At 41.4% G+C, this 20261-nt stretch overlaps 1 pseudogene; it reads right to left on the bottom strand.

The window, feature by feature from the left end:
- Positions 1-1093: 1093 nt before the first annotated feature.
- Positions 1094-20060, bottom strand: LOC135553311 (metaxin-1-like; annotated as a pseudogene).
- Between the last annotated feature and the right edge of the window lie 201 nt (positions 20061-20261).

A 20261-nucleotide genomic window follows, 5' to 3' on the forward strand; every position in this document is an offset into this window, starting at 1 on the left:
GCAGGTTGTCCTGGGAGTTGAGGTGTTGGTGGAGTTTCCCATTAGGCAGCTTCACCTTCAGCAGGGGGGCTAGGTGACCACATTGGCATCCAAAGAGGATGGGCTGGGGAGACAATGCACAAAGTGGCTCCATCACTGCAGTATGGCTTTTGAACTTAGCCGAAGTTCACATAATTTGCTTTGCATGCAATTTAGCAAAAATATTTAACATAATTTGCATTTTCTGCACAGCAGCCACTTAAGAATCCCTGAAGAAGAACTTGTGTAAGCCCAGGCGGTGAGAGAGCAGGTTCATGCACTCCAGCATGGACATACAGAAGCATTCTCAGCCTGAACAGCTGTATTTGCATTTATGAAAAAGGTCATCAGCAAGCAAGTGCACATGGAGCTTATTTATGACCCATCCCTCAATGAAGCCAGAACATGGTTATGTGTACAGTTAGTTAAACCAGGGATGGGCAACTCTGGTTCCGCCCAAGGACCGAAGTTGCCCATCCCCCAGTTACAAACCGAGTCAATGCACATGTTGATATAGCATAACAAATAAAATAAAACATATTTTAGGGTGGAATCTTTGAGAACAATTCCCTTTATTATTAACCCCCCCCCCCCTTATTCCTGAATGTGGTTTCCACGGAGATGAACCGCCTGACCCAATTACCACGTGTTGTGAAAACACAGACTGTTTTGGCTTTTTTCAATTACCATGAACTACCCTCTCCACGTCAGGGTACCAAAGAGGCAACCCAGGGGCCTCTCTCTGGAAATCGCTAGATGCTATTTACAATGTGGACTACTTTGATGATAGTCCATCCATAGACTTGGCCGTATAACCCTTATCATTTCACATCTTATTATCATCTCATGTTTCACCTCCTTTCTCTGTGCTTCTCAAGACACTCTTTCATCACTCCCCTCCATCTCTTATTTCTCACTGTCTGAATGATCAACTCTTTGTTCCTCTCTTTTGCATCACCCTCCTCTTCTGTACCTTTCATCCCCTCCCTCCATCTGTTACCTGGCCATTTGCCAAATCACATTGTGTCAATTCACACTCAGTCTTATCTTCTCCAACAATATGTATTTTACACCCTCAACCGTCCCTTCTCACCTTCTCCAGCTGATGTCCGAGATCCAGTGTGGGGTCTCCCCTCACCAGCCTCAGCCTCTCCAGTTGCTGGTTGTGAATGTGGTTGGGCAGCAGAAAGTTGAGTGCGTTCTCGGCGTTCCAGCACCGCGTCACGTCCACTGCTCCCAATTTGTTAATCTAGGTCCAAAAGGCTCCATAACAGCTTCTACCCCCAAGCATAAGATTGCTGAACAATTAATACAATGACCACCCGGACTATTGGCATTGACAACCCCCCCCTTGTTTTTACACTGCTGCTACTCGTGGTTTAGTATCTATGCATAGTAACTGTACAAATTACCTTGACTAACACGTGCCACTGCACATTGGCTCGGTACTGGTATCCCAGGTATATAGCCTCGTTAATGTTATTTTATTTTTTACTTTTTTAAATTTAGTTTATTTAGTAAATATTTTCATAACTATATTTTCTTAAAACCGCATTGTTGTTTAAGGGCTTGTAAGTAAGCATTTCACAGTAAGGTGTTGTATTTGGCACATGTGACAAATAAAATTTGATTTGATTCCAGCAGACACTGGGAGATGAACTCACCTTTCAGCAGGACACAAGGCCAAATCCACACTGGAGTCGCTTACCAAGAAGATAGTGAATATTCTTGACTGGGCGAGTTACAGTTTTGACTTAAATCTGCTTGAAAATCTATGACAAGACTTAAAAATAGTTGTCTAACAACAGTAAACAACCAATTTGACAGATATTGAAGAATTTTGAAAATAATAAAACAGGCAAATGTTGTTGAATCCAGGTGTGCAAAGCTCTTAGATACATACCCAGAAAGACTCATATTTTCATTTATTTGAACTTTTACCCCCTTTTCTCAGTCTTGTCCCATCGCTGCAACTCCCCTACGGACTTGATCGAGAGTCATGCATCCTCCTAAACACAACCATGCCTAGCCACACTGCTTCTTGTCACACTGCTCGCCTAAACCGGAAGCCAGCTGCACCAATGTGTCAGCTTACAGACTGCCACAAGGAGTCATTAGAGTGCGATGGGACAAGGAAATCACACCTGGCCAAACCCTTATCTATCCCGGACAACGCTGGGCTATTTGTGTGCCGCCTCATGGGTTTCCCGTTCACGCCCGGCTGTGATACAGCCTGGGATCGAACCCAGGTCTCTATGCAAGCACAATTGCTTGCACTGTGATGCAGTGCCTTAGACTGCTGTGCCACTCGGGAGGCTCTATGCATTTAATTTTCAATAAATTTGCAAAAAAATCTAAAATATGTTTTCACTTTGTCATTATTGTGTGTAGATGGGTGACAAAAAATCTCATCTAATCCATTTTGAATTCAGGCTGTAACAACAAACTGTAGAATTAGTCAAGGGATATGAATACTTTCTGAAGGCACTTTAGATGGATGGAGGGGAATAGAGGGGGAATACAGTACTCGCTTGAGCAGTGGTCACCAACCGGTGATCACGATCGATTGGTCGATCACCAAGGCATTTTCTATTTCTTATTTGTTTCGGGTGAGAGGCAGCCTCACTGCTGCTCCCTCCCTCCCCTCAGACTGACCATCAGATGCAGGCCATCAGTCAAGTAAAACAAATAAGCTAATTATTATGCTCACTTAGCTGTGCCTCAATTAATACAAAAAAATTATCTATTACCAGTGTGATCATATGCCAAAATTGTTGAACTATAATTTCAAAATGGTCTGAGAAGAACAACATTGACAGGTAATTCAAGCACAGCCAATATGCTGTGGGCTAATTGTGTGCCGCCTCATGGGTCTCCCGATCACGGCCGATATAATGTATTGGGCCTATAAGAAAATCTATGTGGTAGATCTCAGCTTGTGTTACGGGATTCTTCTGTCGAAGGAGAGGCGGACCAATACGCAGCGTGGTTGAAGTTCATGGTTTTTTAATAAGACAAACTATACATGAACAAACTACAAAACAATAAATGTGAAAACCTGAAACCAGTCCCGTGTGGTACAAACACTGATACAGGAGACAATCACCCACAAAACCCAACACCAAACAGGCTACCTAAATATGGTTCCCAATCAGAGACAATGACTAACACCTGCCTCTGATTGAGAACCATATCAGGACAAACACAGAAACAGACAAACTAGACACACAACATAGAATGCCCACTCAGATCACACCCTGACCAAACAAAACATAGAAACATACAAAGCAAACTATGGTCAGGGTGTGACAGCTTGCATTTTGACTCAGAAAGTGATCTTGACTCAGAAAAGGTTGGTGACCACTGGCTAGAGCAACTAGATACAACAAATGATGATCAAAAGGCACTTCATAGATCCAACACAACAATGAAGATCAAATGCACCTTTTTTCAAAACAGACCTGTGAATTAAGAGGACAGGACCACCCTGACTTTCCAACAGTTGATCCTTTTGTTGAAAATAACTTCAATTGCTAGGACTGCTATTTTGAAATTGAGATGTTTGACGACATGATGCATGCAATTTAACCAGGGGCATAACAGTATTTAACCTGACCCTCTTGGGGTCCCATTTCCCTAATCGTACGGCCATACTGTTGCTTTATTCCCAGAGGCTCGGTGCAGATGCAAGGGGTCACCCCAGGTGTCGTCAAAGATACCTGAGACTCTTCTGCTTGTTTCTAGATGCAACTCCATCCACCCTGAGACACAATGTCTGTCGCCCATTTCATTACTGCCCTCTTTTACACAGGATGCCAGATGCTTTTATACACGAAATGCGGCACAGGTTGGTCATGGTAAACTTATGAGGATTCTCCACAGGGCCCAAAGAGTAAACACAGGCAAGCCATGTCCGTCCCTGAGCCTTGTTCCAATGTTCATACTAGCCAACTACTAAGAATACATGCCCGATATATTGCTGCACACTAAGTGCTATGCTAGAATGGAAATTGGAACATGGCCATTAAGCTTGGTACTATAGCTGCTAATCAATGCTCAATTAAGCTTCAAAAGTTTTCAAGGCTTCAAAGGCTTTGACGATGAATGCCTACTTCCCCTTTAACCTTAAGCTGAGTAGAAGTCAAATATTTCACAGTTCTAAAGAATATTTCACAATAGCTTACTTTTCTTGTAATGTTGAGAGAGAAACTGCATTACCAAGACAGAACCTAGCATCTAACCTTGCCCATGGAAGGTCATGCCAGGCGAAAGCATTTAGAAAGCATATCTATTAGGAGTGGGTCAGACAGAGTTTCTTTTAGCTTTTTCAATGACTTGAAAGCGTTCCTGAATCCACAGGGGTATCTGATCCGACTCCTCCCCCTGGCACAGACTAAAAGAGCAGAAACCTTTGATATTTTTTTTTATCATCAACCTCCACCGAAAGGCGATAATGGGAATGTTAAAATGTGGGGATGTTTTGTATGTGTCTGTGTGTGTGTTAGGGTACTTTAGCATGATCTGCTACACCATAGCCACCCTTTTACTTCTCTCTTCTTTTTCTCTGTTCTACATGGTATGTGAAGAGAGAAAAATAATCCATTAACTGCCTTTTTTCGTTCCTCCATCGCCCTCTCCGCAGGCCGAAGTTATCTCACCAATGCAGGCAGCAGTTTCTCCTCATGTAGGAGCCAGAGTGTCTGCCCCTTCCTTGGCTGAGAGGTCATAGTCAGCATTGTATTTCTGAAAGACAGGACAGTCAGCCACTTAGTTTAGATATTGGGATATCAGGTCCTAGATGAGAGCATGGATGAATAGTCCCCCTTACAAAAGAGTCAATAGAATTCACCCGGAAAAAAAGGCATTGCAAAAGTTAAACTTCTGGTGAAAAGGCCTTTACAAAGCTCAAAGAGTTTGAAGAATGTGCTCAACATCCACTGAAGTAGCTAGCAAGTTTACTAGATAGCTACAGTAGAGTGAAGGCTGCTGAGGGGAAGGTGGATCATAAGAATGGCTGGAACGGAGCCTATGGAATGGCATCAAACATGTTTGTTACCATTTCACTCATGCTGCTTCAGCCATTACCACAAGCCTGTCCTTCCCAATTAAGGTGCCACCAACCGCCAGGGCACCAGTTGCCTTGGTAACCAAAAGAACAGACTTGCTAGTTTAGCTAGCCAAACCATCAGTCCTAGCTTGCCATAATGAGAATCAAATTCAACAATGCCAATAAGGTTTTCAACTTGGATTTTGAAAGTACAGAAGCTCAATAGAACATGCAATAATGAACTATATCCATTGAATTCTACCGTGCTGATACACCATGCATTATAGGGAAATAATGCATGCTCTAGAATGCCCTTCAAGCTAATCAGAAACAAGTATTCAACAATGCCATGGTATAAGAAGTTTTAAAACAGTGAAAACCAACTAATCTTTAAGAGAAAAGTGCTGCCAGCTTATTCTGTAGTGTAAATTTGAGCACTAAAGTTTGAGCACTGTTGTCAACACAAAGCAACCACAAACCATCTATTAAAAACCTTGTTACCAAAAGAAAGACCATGGCAATCATCAGTGTCAATAAATGGAAGGATCATAGAATGACACCTTAACTTACCCCTCATCGTTTGTCCACTTCCTCTACACATGGACCCTTTGCCAGGACTCATTAACCATAAACCTCTTTGCCAAGATGCATAACTGTCAAACTGCTTCCGTAAGCCACAATAACTATAAAACACTTTGCCAAGACCTAAGACTAAACTAAATGCCATGACCCTGACTTGCACACTCATTTCCAATGAAGTTTTAGATTGTCAGTGTCCAAAGAAAAGTATAATGAAAGCAATTGAAAGCAGTCATTCATTTATAAATACTGTGAATACTAAGGTCAATATAAGTGTTTGAAAACACCATTTGAATTTGAACGCTGGCCTTTTCCTATGGTGAAATATCTTCTCTTTTTTTGTTGTTGTGAAAAAACAAGCTTTTCTTAGGACTCCAATGAGACGGTCCCTATTCAATCCCTACCCCTCCACCTTGGCCCTAACCTCTCAATCTGTAAGGTGGAAGCAATATGGTGGACGCTTACCACAACACTGCTAAACTGTTGCACAATCTGAGAGATATACTACAAAGCAGGATCAATGAGTTAACTTTGATAAAGAACCAGAAATAACTATTGATTGATTTCTGAAAGCTAAACTTAGATGTGTTTTGTTGAGTTCACCCTCCCCCAGGGTGCACATTTTTGGTTTTCACCCTAGCACTACACAGCTGATTCAAATAACCAATTCATCATCAAGCTTTGATTAATTGAATCAGCTGTGTAGTACAAAGATATGCACCATGGGGGTGGGGGGGATGGACAGAGTTTGGGAAACTCTGAATTAGACCATGTCCATTTCAAGCTTATCTCCCTAAAATATTATATTAAGGCATGTTAGCTGGCTAACTCATTGATCCTGATTTGTAGTATACCCTCCGGTGACTTTATGAGATACCCCTCTAATGTATGCATAGAGTTTATGATCTATGATTTCTACACCTGAGGCTCATAACCCAGCCTAAAACACTAAATTAAGCCTAGTGAATCAATATGCCAAGCCGTTCTACCAATACAAGTCAATGCTCATAGCCAGTTAACCTCAACTTATAGCCAGTTAACCTCTACCCCAAGACTCACTGTCCATGATCAATAAACCATCAGTTCCCTAGACACTAATATATAAGGGCCTCCAGTTTGCCTACCATCTTCCTTTTGCATACCAGTAGTATCAGTATGGCACAAGTGAAATAAACCTCACACTGATGCAGGTGTCCCTTCTTAATATGTTTCTTAACCATACTTCTTAATATGGTTGGTATTCTGACCAGTTGCATCACTGCCTGGTACGGCAATTGCTCGGCCTCTGACCGCAAGGCACTACAGAGGGTAGTGCGTACGGCCCAGTACATCACTGGGGCAAAGCTGCCTGCCATCCAGGACCTCTACACCAGGCGGTGTCAGAGGAAGGCCCTGAAAATTGTAAAAGACCCCAGCCACTCTCTCTACTACCGCATGGCAAGCGGTACCGGAGAGCCAAGTCTAGGACAAAAAGGCTTCTCAACAGTTTTTACCCCCAAGCCATAAGACTCCTGAACAGGTAACCAAATGGTTACCCGGACTATTTGCATTGTGTACCCCCGCAACTCCTCTTTTACGCTGCTTCTACTCTCTGTTTATCTTATATACACAGTCACTTTAACTATACATTCATGTACATACTACCTCAATTGGCCTGACCAACCAGTGCTCCTGCACAATGGCTAACCGGGCTATCTGCATTGTGTCCCGCCCACCACCTGCCAACCCCTCTTTTTCACTACTGCTACTCTCTGTTCATCATATATGCATAGTCACTTTAACCATACCCACATGTACATACTACCTCAATAAGCCTGCGGTGTCTGTATATAGCCTTGCTACTCTTATTTTCAAATGTCTTTTTACTGTTGTTTTATTTCTTTACTTATCAACACACATACTTTTTTCCCCCTTTTTAAAAATATTTATTTATTTTATTTTTTTCCGCACTATTGGTTAGAGCCTGTAAGTAAGCATTTCACTGTGAGGTCTACACCTGTTGTATTCGGCGCACGTGACAAATAAACTTTGATTTGATTTGATTTCAGGTGAACACAACAACTAAAGAACTAGTACCCAACCCAACTATAGATGAGGATGTCTTCTAGAGATTCATCATTACCATGTAGTCACTGGAGCTCAAGAAACCCTTCTGAAACCAAGTTGTGCCTTGGCAAAATAGGATTTCTTCTGCATGCCCAGAATATATAACCAAGAGAAAATCCCTTGGGGCCAAAACATCCCTACAAATGGCTCTGGATATCAGTCACCTGTTTCTAAGAACAGTTTAGTGTTACATAAACACACATCTGTTTCCTACAGAACAGCTCCTAATTTGGAAGGGCATGGTTACCCACATGTTTCCTGTGTAAAGGGATGGGGGGTGGAGGGAGAGGCTGTCTTTCACCTGTTTAGTATTAATCTCCCCTGTGGGAAGGGGAAGAGACATGGTGGGAATAGGACTCACCTGTTTTCTAAGGTGAATGATGACATTACTGGGTTTGGAAAGACTACCAATACTTTCCTCTGTGGTCTTCAGTGCCGGCAAGGTACCTGAAACGAGGGACCAGAACAGTCAGCCCAAAAGGCGCTTTTAAGATCGTCTTTATTGCATTCGTGCTGAGCAGATTATCAGACCTTACAACACCTGGAAAAGTGTTTAACATCTCAGCAACCACATTAATATGATATAGAGATCTTCTAAGATGCATAGCGAGATTGCAAAGAAAACGACCAAAACCGTAACCATTATAACCAGAGACTCGTCTGAACCCCCTGTGGCGTGAAGAAGACAGGAGGCTACAGCCAAAATGGGCTGGAACACAAAGGAGGTTGTATTGGGAGAATTAAGAATGTCAGGTGCTTGCAAACCTTTTGGTGCTTGCAGACGTTTTGTTACCCCACGACCTGTGAACCCTGTTCTACTGTGAGAAGAGGGGGAAAGTGAGAGCTTCCTGTCCTCATATATCAAACCATCGCTCTCTATGTTTCTCAGGGTGAGTGAATGCAGACTGTGAAGTAAAGCTATGTTCTACTCAGGTGATGTGTGACCCAGTGACTGTATGACCTGTGACCCTTAACTGAGTTCAGTGAGGAGGGAAAGGTCTGATTTCCTTTTCTTCTCCCCCTTAACTCAGAAGAGTGTAAAGTCGGGTTCACCGAGGGCAAGTTCATGTCAAAAAAAGGCATGGTGAGTACAAGGGCTGGGAATTGCCAGGGACCTTACAATACGGTATTGTGATTCTCCTGATTCTATAGTATTGCGATTCGATTGCGATTTAATGTTCCAAACATATTGCTCACTGCTGCAGAGAGACGAGAGAGGATGAGAAAATTACTTTAGATCTGTCATGGAAATAAAAGTGATGAAAACATGTTTGCTCACTATTTAAAGAAGATGGAGAACAAGCTGAAAAGGATGAAAAATAGTGGTATTTTGGCGCAGGTACAGCCGACTAGCGCTAGCTAACTCTACCTAGCAGAATTTTTTTTAAATCTATACTTGGAGTCAAAGTATTGACATGTTATCATCCAAAATAATACTGTGAATTGTAACTGTATACATTTTTCCCCCATTACTGGTGAGTACCTACATCAGAACATAACATAGCAGTTCCCTGGATTGGAATTACCTGTGGGATTTCTCCAGAGGTTGGTGATCTTGTGGACTTTGAGTGGAGCACCAGGAAACTTGGCATAGGCCTAAAAGAAAGAAAAAAGATATTGATGAGAAACGGATGAGAAAACAGTTTCCAATAAAGGTGTCATGACTCCATATAATAATAATATAAGCCATTTAGCAGACACTTTTATCCAAAGCGACTTACAGTAATGCGTGCATACATTTTACATATTGGTGGCCTCAGGAATCAAAACCATAACCCTGGCGGTGGAAGTGCCATGCTCTACCAACCCGAGCCATACAGGACCACAATAATACTTTGGTGCCTCCTACTTTATGACAGTGAAACGCCTCGTTAACCACAGAGATTCTTATCCAGCAAGAAAATCACCAGATCGCACTGACGGAAATTACATGTCTTTAGAACTGAAGAGAGGTGCATGACTCTTTTCCTGCCAAATAACTCATTACCTTCTGAAAAGTCAGTGAGTGAAAAAACAACACAATGGCTCCTTCAAAGACAGATCTTTTTAGGAAGACTCAAAAGGCAGGAATATCCAGGATTATCCTGCCTTAACAAGACAAATGTGTACTGGCCTTATGCTGACGGGGGAAGTGTCTGAATTTTTATTTTTTTACTACATTTGAAGTTAAACCCTGGGATATGTCAGGCCAACAAAATGAAACAGCCAACCTGTGCTCCCTAAATTATGCCTACATGTAGGCCTAGGCTAGGCCTCTTGAAAGTTGAGGAGAGGGGGAATACATTTAATATATGAAAACAAAGACATCAATCATCGCTCTGGCACGAAGTAGGCTAAAAATTTGTTGCCCTTACTGGGCTAAATTACATGTAGCTTGGTGGTGACAAGGCCCTAAGTTGTCTTTCTGAGTTTCAAACCCCCCATTTTCTGAACCTGCAGAAAACCGCAGTTAAAAAACATTAAACGCAGATACCCTCACCTGGGACTGTTTGCAAATTCCGCTGAGGATTGAGGCATTCTGTGGCGAGACGAGGGATAAGCTCAGAGCGCTTTATAAATCATCCTCGTTTTTGGGTGTCTGCAGGGATGGAGTGGAACGCGTAGCCTATTTCAAATAGAGAGGGCATTAAAAACCTACAGAACACCAAACAAACAAAATACAAGCCAAGTACGCTAGCCTCAACTTGGCCCAAATTTCAAATTTATTTTGAAATTCATCTTGGAAATGTTCAAAACAAGGGCCTGAACATGGACAACAGCATACTACAAATAGCCTAGTTTGATCCAGAATTTAGTTACTGGAAGGAGCTAGCCTAGAGTAGGATATACAACAAAGTATGTCAACATTAAAGGTAGGCTATGCCTGGATAATAACAAAATCATTGACTTTACCAAAATTCCCGGGTTTTACATAAATCTTGGTTGTCATATTCCTGGAATCAGGAGAGAAAATAAGTACAAAACCTGGGAATTTTAGGAAGGTTACTGGAATGTTGCAACCTTATATACTTTTATTGTTAAATAAAAAACAAGTCGCTGGAAAGTCAAAGAATGATGACAGCAGCTAGACCAGAACATTGGTACTCAGCCAGATGGATGTTTATACAAGAAAATGACCTTTAACCCTCCCACAAGAGCATTAGCTGTAGTGCACCCCTCCCTCCCTCAGAATAGGCCATGGCCTCTGTGTGTGAGTGTAGTTGTAATAGTAGAGAAGGTTCAGGGCATTGTGGCTACTACCATACGTTAGAAACCATACTCCACCCCTCTCGGGTGTGGGTTCAGTAATGGGAGACCCCACTTTGTTGCAGACGAGAATGAAAACCATTACCTTTTTTTCCTGCCACAGGAAAAATAATGGGAGTGTTTCCTTCCCTCTGTGGGTTTTGCAAAACGCTTTTACATCCCCTTTCCTGTAGACAAATGCTATTTAGGTTTTCCAGCTGAAGCGTCTCTGGCTAGAGGGACACGAAAGAAACGTTCAGGTTTAGATCACTAACCTAGTTACCTAAGTGATTAAACAGAAGCTGACATGAACACTGTTCATGAACATGGTTTGAACTACTTTGTATTATGCCATAGCTGCCCGAGATAGAGAGAGATGAGATCTTCATCTGTGTGGTCTGTGCTGTTTAGATACAAATCATGGAAGTTGAGAAAGCTTGACAAGCATTCGGGTTTTTAGACCCCCTAAAAATACATGTCAAGGAGGGAGCCACAGTAATTGTGAGAGGCCTTTATGGGTCGGCAGGACATTTCTTTGTGGCTCCCAATCACATCTATGCATTTTTTTGTCTGAACTTATGCACGCACTGGTGCCATGGCAACCAAGTAGGTGTGGGGCATGTTATCAAGATAACTCTAGTAAGGATTTTTACCCAGTGTTGTAGTACTCAAGACCAGTCTTGAGTCCGGTGTATTAAGCACATATTGAGTCTCTCTGTCCTGATACATTTGTTACTCAGTCTTGACTGAGACCATAATTTCTTCCCGAGACCAGCCACGACCAGCGGGAGTAAAAACAACTCATTCAGACATCGCATAAAAGTGCTTTTCGCCAGGCCAAACACTGTATATACATTCTTGAAACATGAGTATATCATATTGCCTACTGAAACCTGTGATTCCTACTTTACTCATAACATTACTGTCCTTCACTTTCATGAAAAAAATTCCTGAAAACTTTGCACAATTTCCTTGACTCGCTGGTAGGGAAGAGTGTGGGAAATTGTTGGAAAGTTGTGTGCTCACTATTAGTAAAGGTCAGACTGGGAAATTGTAATTGTATATGAATTTATTATAGAGACATTTTTGGGCAGTTGCAAACCTATTGGACCTAGGCGTCCAGTGTGTGTCAGGCTTGTGATGCTGAAAGGACAGCAACCGTAATACCAGCGAACTCATGTAGGAGAGTGCAATTTTTACTTACAAAAAAAACATTGTAGTCAGAGTGCAGTATACTTGAAATACTTCATCTAAATATTTATGTTATCTTCCCCTTTCTTGGCTTTTCTCAAGTTTCTTTGAATCCCTCTCGTGGTGGTGATGGTTGCACGCTGTTTAGACAGCTGCACTGGGCTGTGAGATAATCCATGCTGGGGTAATTGAAAACAGGCCAGCCAGGGTCCAAAGCAAGTCCCTATAACACCAACAAAAGTGGGAGCCGGTCCCTTTCCATGTGCCACCATTCACAATGACACCAGCATTAATTGTGTGTTAGATGAGCAGACATTGAATTAGGATTTAGAATCATTTAATAGGATCTCTATGTTAACAGCCCTCTGATGCTCACTGCGGTAATTAACCATATGAATTACCCTTTGCCAAATACAGAGCAAACACTAGTCTAACCCCTTAATGGTTTAAACAGTCAATGATCTCAAACAAACACCATCTGGTAATCATGGTCACGAAATACCCTAGTGTTTACTCTGTCCATAAATATTTTAGTGTATGACCTCAGATAATTGTATTTTTCGTTAGTAGTAGTAAATTAATCTAAACAAAAAGTCAACGCTATTTTAAATAATGTTCATATTTCACTTCACAAATGAATGCATATTGTGGACTGGATATTGCAGTGGCCACTGATCAGCCAATATATTCTCATTCGGTAAGGTTTTAATGGCAGTTGGCATCCAATATGTTGCATTACCACTACCAACTGAATGGGAGTATAAATCCATTATACGTTGTGACACAAAATTGAAAAAGGAAAAAATAATTAGTCTGCCAACCCAATGTCCCCTCAAAAACATGTTGACACTGATCAAATTTCAGGTCTGCTAAGCATAAACTTGAACATTGTGAAAATTCTGTGCAACTTCCAGCGCGCGTTTACTGGGAACACTGAGGCTGTACCCGCTTTAAGTTACAGTTTTAACAGTGGCCATGTAGGCTATTGTGGCTATTTGATCATAATGTAGGTCTACCAGAGTGGCCTACCATCAAAAACAATTGAGTAAATGGATCCCATAACATTTCAACATAGAAATAGCTGTTCTATCATTCAGCCTACAGTAGCAGCCAATGTAGGCCTACATTCCAGGAGACTTTTGAAAGAAAAACGTGCAGGGCTTGACATTAGCCTGTTCATCATTCAGACAAGATGTGGATGTAAGAAACCACTTTACAACATAAAATGCATTATTATTCCCATTATTACAGAGAATCAGACAAATTATGCTACCCTCTGCCTGTTGGCTACTCAAAATACAACACTGCCCCTTTAAGACAAAAAAGCATTCTTTACCTGACTCGCTTTCCAATGATGTCTAGAAATGTACACATTTTGTGCTCTTGTGGGAAGCAATCAGCACCTATTACTGACAACAAATTATCTATAACTGAGCTAATAACTCACTAACTAGCAAAGGATATGAACAAAATGTGCACGTGTCTACATGCAGCTCTCGCTGTGATCTCAAACCAAGTGCATCTATTCACGACTGCTCATGCTGTAAACACAGTCCAGTTCAAAGTAAATGGTACAGATCCATATATGGCAAAGGTCTATTTGCGTATAGGCCTACTGCAGCTCTGATTGTTTATGCCGCACTGGTCTGTGTAGAGTATGGGCTGAGTATCAAGAGACAATGCATTAGATGCATTCTGCCTACAACAAAATTTCTTAAATAGTTTGTTTTGTTTTGATCAGGCCCTACACCCAAACAAGGGCACTGCGTTCATCCACCTCTGGCCTGCTCGCCTCCCTACCACTGAGGAAGTACAGTTCCCGCTCAGCCCAGTCAAAACTGTTCGCTGCTCTGGCCCCCCAATGGTGGAACAAACTCCCTCACGACGCCAGGACAGCGGAGTCAATCACCACCTTCCGGAGACACCTGAAACCCCACCTCTTCAAGGAATACCTAGGATAGGATAAAGCAATCCTTCTCACCCCCCCCTTAAATGATTTAGATGCACTATTGTAAAGCGGCTGTTCCACTGATGTCAGAAGGTGAATTCACCAATTTGTAAGTCGCTCTGGATAAGAGCGTCTGCTAAATGACTTAAATGTAATGTAAATGTTTTGGTATTTTGCATTGAAAGTTAAAACCTGTTTGGGATAGGGGCAGCATTTTCATGTTTGGGTGAAAAGCATGCCCAGAGTAAACTGCCTGCTACTCAGGCTCAGTTACTAATATATGTATATCATTAGTAGATTTGGATAGAATACACTCTGAAGTTTCTAAAACTGTTCAAATTATGTCTGTGAGTATAACAGAACTCATATGGCAGGCAAAAACCTGAGAAAAATCCAACCAGGAAGTGGGAAATCTGAGGTTTGTAGTTTTTCAACTCATTGCCGATCCAATATACAGTGTCTATAGGGTCAAATTGCAGTTCCTAAGGCTTCCACTAGATGCCAACAGTCTTTAGAACCTTGTTTGATGCTTCTACTGTGAAGGAGGGGGGAATGGGAGCTGAATGAGTCAGAGGTCTGCCAGAGTGGCATGAGCTGATCACGCGCGTTCACGTGAGAGGTAGCTTGCGTTCCATTGCAATTCTTCCAGACAAAGGAATTCTCCGGTTGGAACATTATTGAATTATTGAAGATTTGTGATAAAAACATCCTAAATATTGATTCTATACTTCTTTTGACATGTTCCTACAAACTGTGATATGACTTTTCTTCTGAACTTTCGCCTGGACTTGCCTGCGCGTCGTGAGTTTGGATTTGTGAACTGAACACGTTAACAAAAGGAGGTATTTGGACATAAATTATGTACTTTATCGAACAAATCAAACATTTATATATGGCAAACTGGGATTCCTGGGAGTGAATTCTGATGAAGATCATCATAGGTAAGTGACTATTTATAATGCTATTTCTGACTTTGTTGACTCCACAACATGGCGGATATCTGTATGGCTTGTTTTGTTGTCTGAGCGCTGTACTCAGATTATTGCATGGTTTGCTTTTTCCGTAAAGTTTCTTTGAAATCTGCCACAATGGTTGAATTGAGGAGAAGTATATCTCTAATACTGTGCATAACACTTGTATCTTATATTAAAGTTAATGATGACTATTTCTGTAAATTAATGTGGCTCTCTGCAAAATCACCAGATGTTTTTGGATATAAATATGCACTTTATCGAACAAAACATACATGTTTTGTGTAACATGAAGTCCTATGAGTGTCATCTGATGAAGATCATCAAAGGTTAGTGATTAATTTTATCTCTATTTCTGCTTTTTGTGACTCCTCTCTTTGGCTGGAAAATGGATGTATGTTTTTGTGACTAGGCTCTGACCTGAAATAATCATATGTTGTGCTTTCGCTGTAAAGCCGTTTTTTAAATCGGACACGATGGGTAGATTAACAAGACGTTAAGCTTTAATTTGGTGTATTGCACTTGTGAATGTATGAAAGTTAAATATTTCAAAACAATATTTTTGTATTTCGCACGCTACCTTTTCAGCGGAATGTTGTTGATGGGTTCTGCTAGCCATAAAAGTTATTGTGTTGATTCGATCACAATTGCCACAGTAAAGGGAAACGCTGATAGTGTTAACAGGGACAACTCTAGAACAGTGGTCACCAACCTTTTCTCAAAAGTCAAGATCACTTTGAGTCAAAATGCAAGCTGAGATCTACCGCTCAGATATTTTTTAACATGACTGAAAACATTAACATGAACCATTAACCAAATAAAAACAGTACTGTAGCAATGAGGTTTGTTCAGTAAGCTATAGGCCCAATACATTATCAACACATATTGGCTTTGCTTGAATTGCCCTGCCAATGCATTGTTGTTAGAGCCATTTAAACATATATATATTTCCAAATTAGAGGTAGACTATATGAACACATTAGTAACAGATCCATTGTTGTATTACTTGTGAAGCACAGCTGAATGAGCATACATTTAAATCATTTGATTTTTATTTGTATTTTACTGGGCTGATGGTGCCTGCATCTGATGGTCAGTCTCAGTGGAGGGAGAGAGCAGCGGACTGAGCGTCTGCCTCTCAACATCCTCCGCTCTCCCTTTCCTCCACTTACACTGACCAAAAATAACACATCTTCATGATGATTTTGAAACTCAAGTAGCACTGCATAATTTATGCTGCGTGCACAAATTCATGTTTTTTTCTCCTATGAACAGTGAAATATTCCTCAATATTAAAAAAGACACAAGCCATTAATAATAACAACGCAAGCCTATAGATACACTTTTCTACTCATTTATTACCTCTGCAGTGCTTGTTGTAGCGCTGGGTGGAAATAGGAAGAACGTGCATTTTATGGCTTATAAAAGTGTTGAACACAAAGTGTTGACAGTGGTGAATGAACTCACTCATAAAAACCGCATCTATTTGCTGTATTCGTTGACAGTCTCTCTAGTCATGATTTAAAATATTTTGAAATCTCACAGTATCAACTTTGATGTAGCTTTCTTTTATGTCTGCTGCGTTACTGCATACATGGTTATCTGAGCCATCCGATTGGCCAGCGGTAGGCCTATAGTGCACTTGATTTGCTCTCTGGGCCGGGAAAACAGTTTGTACCTTTTAGACACACAATAGCGACAGTTTTCCTAAGTGACACACAAGGCAGCTGAATTGGCTGCACCTACCGCCAACAGCCAGAGACACATTTTTTTTAAAGGAACACAAGGCTTTTGTTGTTTGGGGATCGGCCAAGAATGCCTTGGAGATTGACACCTGTGGTAAATGCAATTGATTGGTCATGATATGGAAAGGCCACACAGTTGACAGTGCATGTCAAATCAAATCAAATCAAATCAGAGCAAAAAGGAAGCCATGGTCTGTAGAGCTCTGAGACAGGATTGTGTCAAAGCACAGATCTGGGGAAAGGTACTAAAACATGTCTGCAGAATTGAAGGTCCCCAAGAACACAGTGGCCTCCATCATTCGATCGGCTTACTTATCGTAAGAGTAGGGGTATTAACCCCGGTGTCCTGGCTAAATTCCCAATCTGGCCCTCAAACCATCATGGTCACCTAATAATCCCCAGTTTCCAATTGGCTCATTCATCCCCCTCCTCTCCCCTGTAACTATTCCCCAGGCCTTTGCTGCAAATGAGAACGTGTTCTCAGTCAACTTAACCTGGTAAAATAACGGATAAATAAAAAATAAAAATAAAAAAATCTTAAATTGAAGAAGTTTGGAACCAACAAGACTCTTCCTAGAGCTGGCCGCCCGGCCAAACTGAGAAATCGGGGGAGAAGGGCCTTTGTCAGGTAGGTGACCGAGAACCTGAGAACCTCCTTCCAGAAGGACAACCATCTCTGCAGCAGAGTCACAGGAAGTGGTCTTATTTAGATTTTTGGTGTTGTCTGCGGATCAGACGAAGCGTGTTTTAAGCTATCATGCAGGGCAGAGCCCCACCGGTTTTGAGCCCCACCTGGTTATCAAAAAAACTAAACATTTTGTTGTTGTTGTTGTTGCCTGTTTTGCATGTTATCATGGCAGTAATACGTGTCACATATCAGTTTGCAAACAATGTAAAAAAAAATTGAGTTAATAAAACAGTATACAAACATGGTCTCTTTTTTGCTTTCATACCTTTAGTAAGGCAGCTCCGAAATGCAGGTGATCAGCCTAGCTCAGTGCTTTCTGTGGTGGAGGGGCACCCAGTGGAAAATACAGAGTGTAGGCATTAGTAATCTTCTCTGGTTGTGCCATGATTGTCTCAGTGTTGGAGTGTGAAGGTGTGAGGGTGTTGGTGAATGGAGAAAGGTGGAGTCAGGCTCAGTTTACTCAAAAATTAAGAATAATATTCCAACACGGAAAACACAAAAATCCAAAGCACAAGAACACGAACCCACATGACAAACAATAACACACAAAACAGAGAGGGAAGCCAGAGGGTTAAATAAGGAACATAATTAATGTAATAGAAATCAGGTGTGTATAATGAAGACAAAACCAAATGAAAATGAAACATGGATCGGTAGCGACTAGAAAGCCAGTGATGCCGACCGCAGAACGCCGCCCGAACAAGGAGAGGGACCAACTTCGGCGGAAGTCGTAACAGACAGAGACCGAGGTTTTGTCTGGAGGTGGTGATGAGTGGGTGGGAAGAAACAATGGTAATAGAGCCATCACAACCAGTGAAGGTTTCTCATCAATCGAGGGGTCGTGAAATGTTAAAAAGGTGGACTTTGCATTATTATTGCAATGGTCATAAACTTTACAGCACAAGCGCAGAAGTCTGAGAGAATTGGAATCAGTGTGAATGCAGCTGAACCTTTCTTGGGTCTTTGGGATTTTACAGCCAAGGTCTTTCAAGGAATCCTGTCGGTGAATATTCCACCCTCATGGGCCCCTGAGCCTGTGTAGGCATGTATTTTGGAATGGACTGTGATTGAAGAAGTGGGATAGGTTTTTGGTTGTTGACGTGTCTATTTTTGTATATTGTATTTTTTCGTCTTTCCCACAATGGATTTTTTATTTTCTCGTTCAATGCCCTGTCCAGCTAGTGGCGGTAATGCAACATTAACATTGGATGCCAACTGCCGTTAAAACCCCATCGAAGAAGAGTGTGGCCCAACTCTGCAGAAAATCTGTCTTTCTCCAGCAGGTGTTGTTTCTTTCATTCTTTCTCCGGTCAAACAAGACGTTTTTGTATGGAGGTCAATGAGAGTGTCGAATTTGCTCAGCAAAAAAAGAATAGCTTGTTTGCTACGTGCGGTTTATTTGATCGAATAGAAGTTGCATAATACTAAAGTTGTTACGAGTGTACTGATATAAGCAGGACAGGTGACATCCCGGCAACTGAGAAAAAACACTTTATATCAGAGTTATCTCGAGATGGTTATTATTCATATCATAAGGCTAGTAGCAGAGCATCTCTATTCACTGAATACTGGTCGTTGACGTCAACAACCCTCATTGAATATTTAAAAAAAGGATTGCAGTAATGAGATGTATCCACTAATTCAAAGAAAGGATAGTTTGGAGCTAGACAGCCCGGCGTGCCGCTTTGTGGACAACGACTACCATTGCTAGGGCAGAGAGACTCGTATCTTGTCAGTATATCCATATTCTGTATATCCATAATAAGGCACAAGAACAGAGGACAAAGATGGTGGATACATGAAGATGCTGAATTTTGTAAACCAGTAGTTCACTCCGGCTGTTTACCATTAAAAAAAAATGCTCAGTTCCTGTCTACTTAATGGGGTGGTTCTCCCATACACACCAATGTGATTGCATCTTGGTCTGGTCGACTTAGCTCATTGACTTCCATTGAAGTCATTGGAGAGGACAGGACACATTTTTATTTACTAAAAATGTACATAAATGATGATATTATGACAATTGTAACTACAACCAGTACATCCAGATTTTAGAGATACTGTATGTGTCATTACATGTAACAGTGTAGGAACCATAGTTTTGGTCCGTGTTTTTGAGGGGACCTTAATTGTGACTCATTTCAGGAATCTAGGCGTATATCGTGCGTCACTAATTCACAAGAGAGCCATTTGAGCGTAAACTTGTTTTATTTGATCAAAATGCTATTTTTGGCAGAAATGCCTTCTGGAACATGTGAACATTCAGGTGCCTTAATAACAAACGTGTATGCCATCTGTAAATACAAATACAATTGTTAAATTACGAGCCTAGTTGGTTTAGCCACAGAAAATACATATTTTGGGCCTTTCTATGACATCGGGTGCTGTAAGTGTCCTGGAGGGAAGGTAGTTTGTCCCCAGTGATGCGTTGTGCAGATCGTACTACCCTCTGGAGAGCCTTGCGGTTGAGGGCAGTGCAGTGCAGTGCCTTACTGGACATGGGCTGGACACCCCGAGAGATGAGTTTGGATTGCTCTGCCATGTAACACGCTTCTGTCTATAACTTGAGCTGGTCAGAATGTGTAGTTAATCCTTTCTAACACAGCTTTTTTGAAAGATATCACGTAGTAGAACTGCAAAGGTGTTGCTCTCCACTTTCTGTTTTGAAATCAGTGGAATGCACTGGAATTGGCTAAGTATGATGGCTAAGGAGATTAAGAAAATGCTGGCATTTGATTGCAAA

The sequence above is a fragment of the Oncorhynchus masou genome, chromosome 13 (genome assembly GCF_036934945.1).
Source record: "Oncorhynchus masou masou isolate Uvic2021 chromosome 13, UVic_Omas_1.1, whole genome shotgun sequence".
NCBI classification, from domain to species: domain Eukaryota; kingdom Metazoa; phylum Chordata; class Actinopteri; order Salmoniformes; family Salmonidae; genus Oncorhynchus; species Oncorhynchus masou.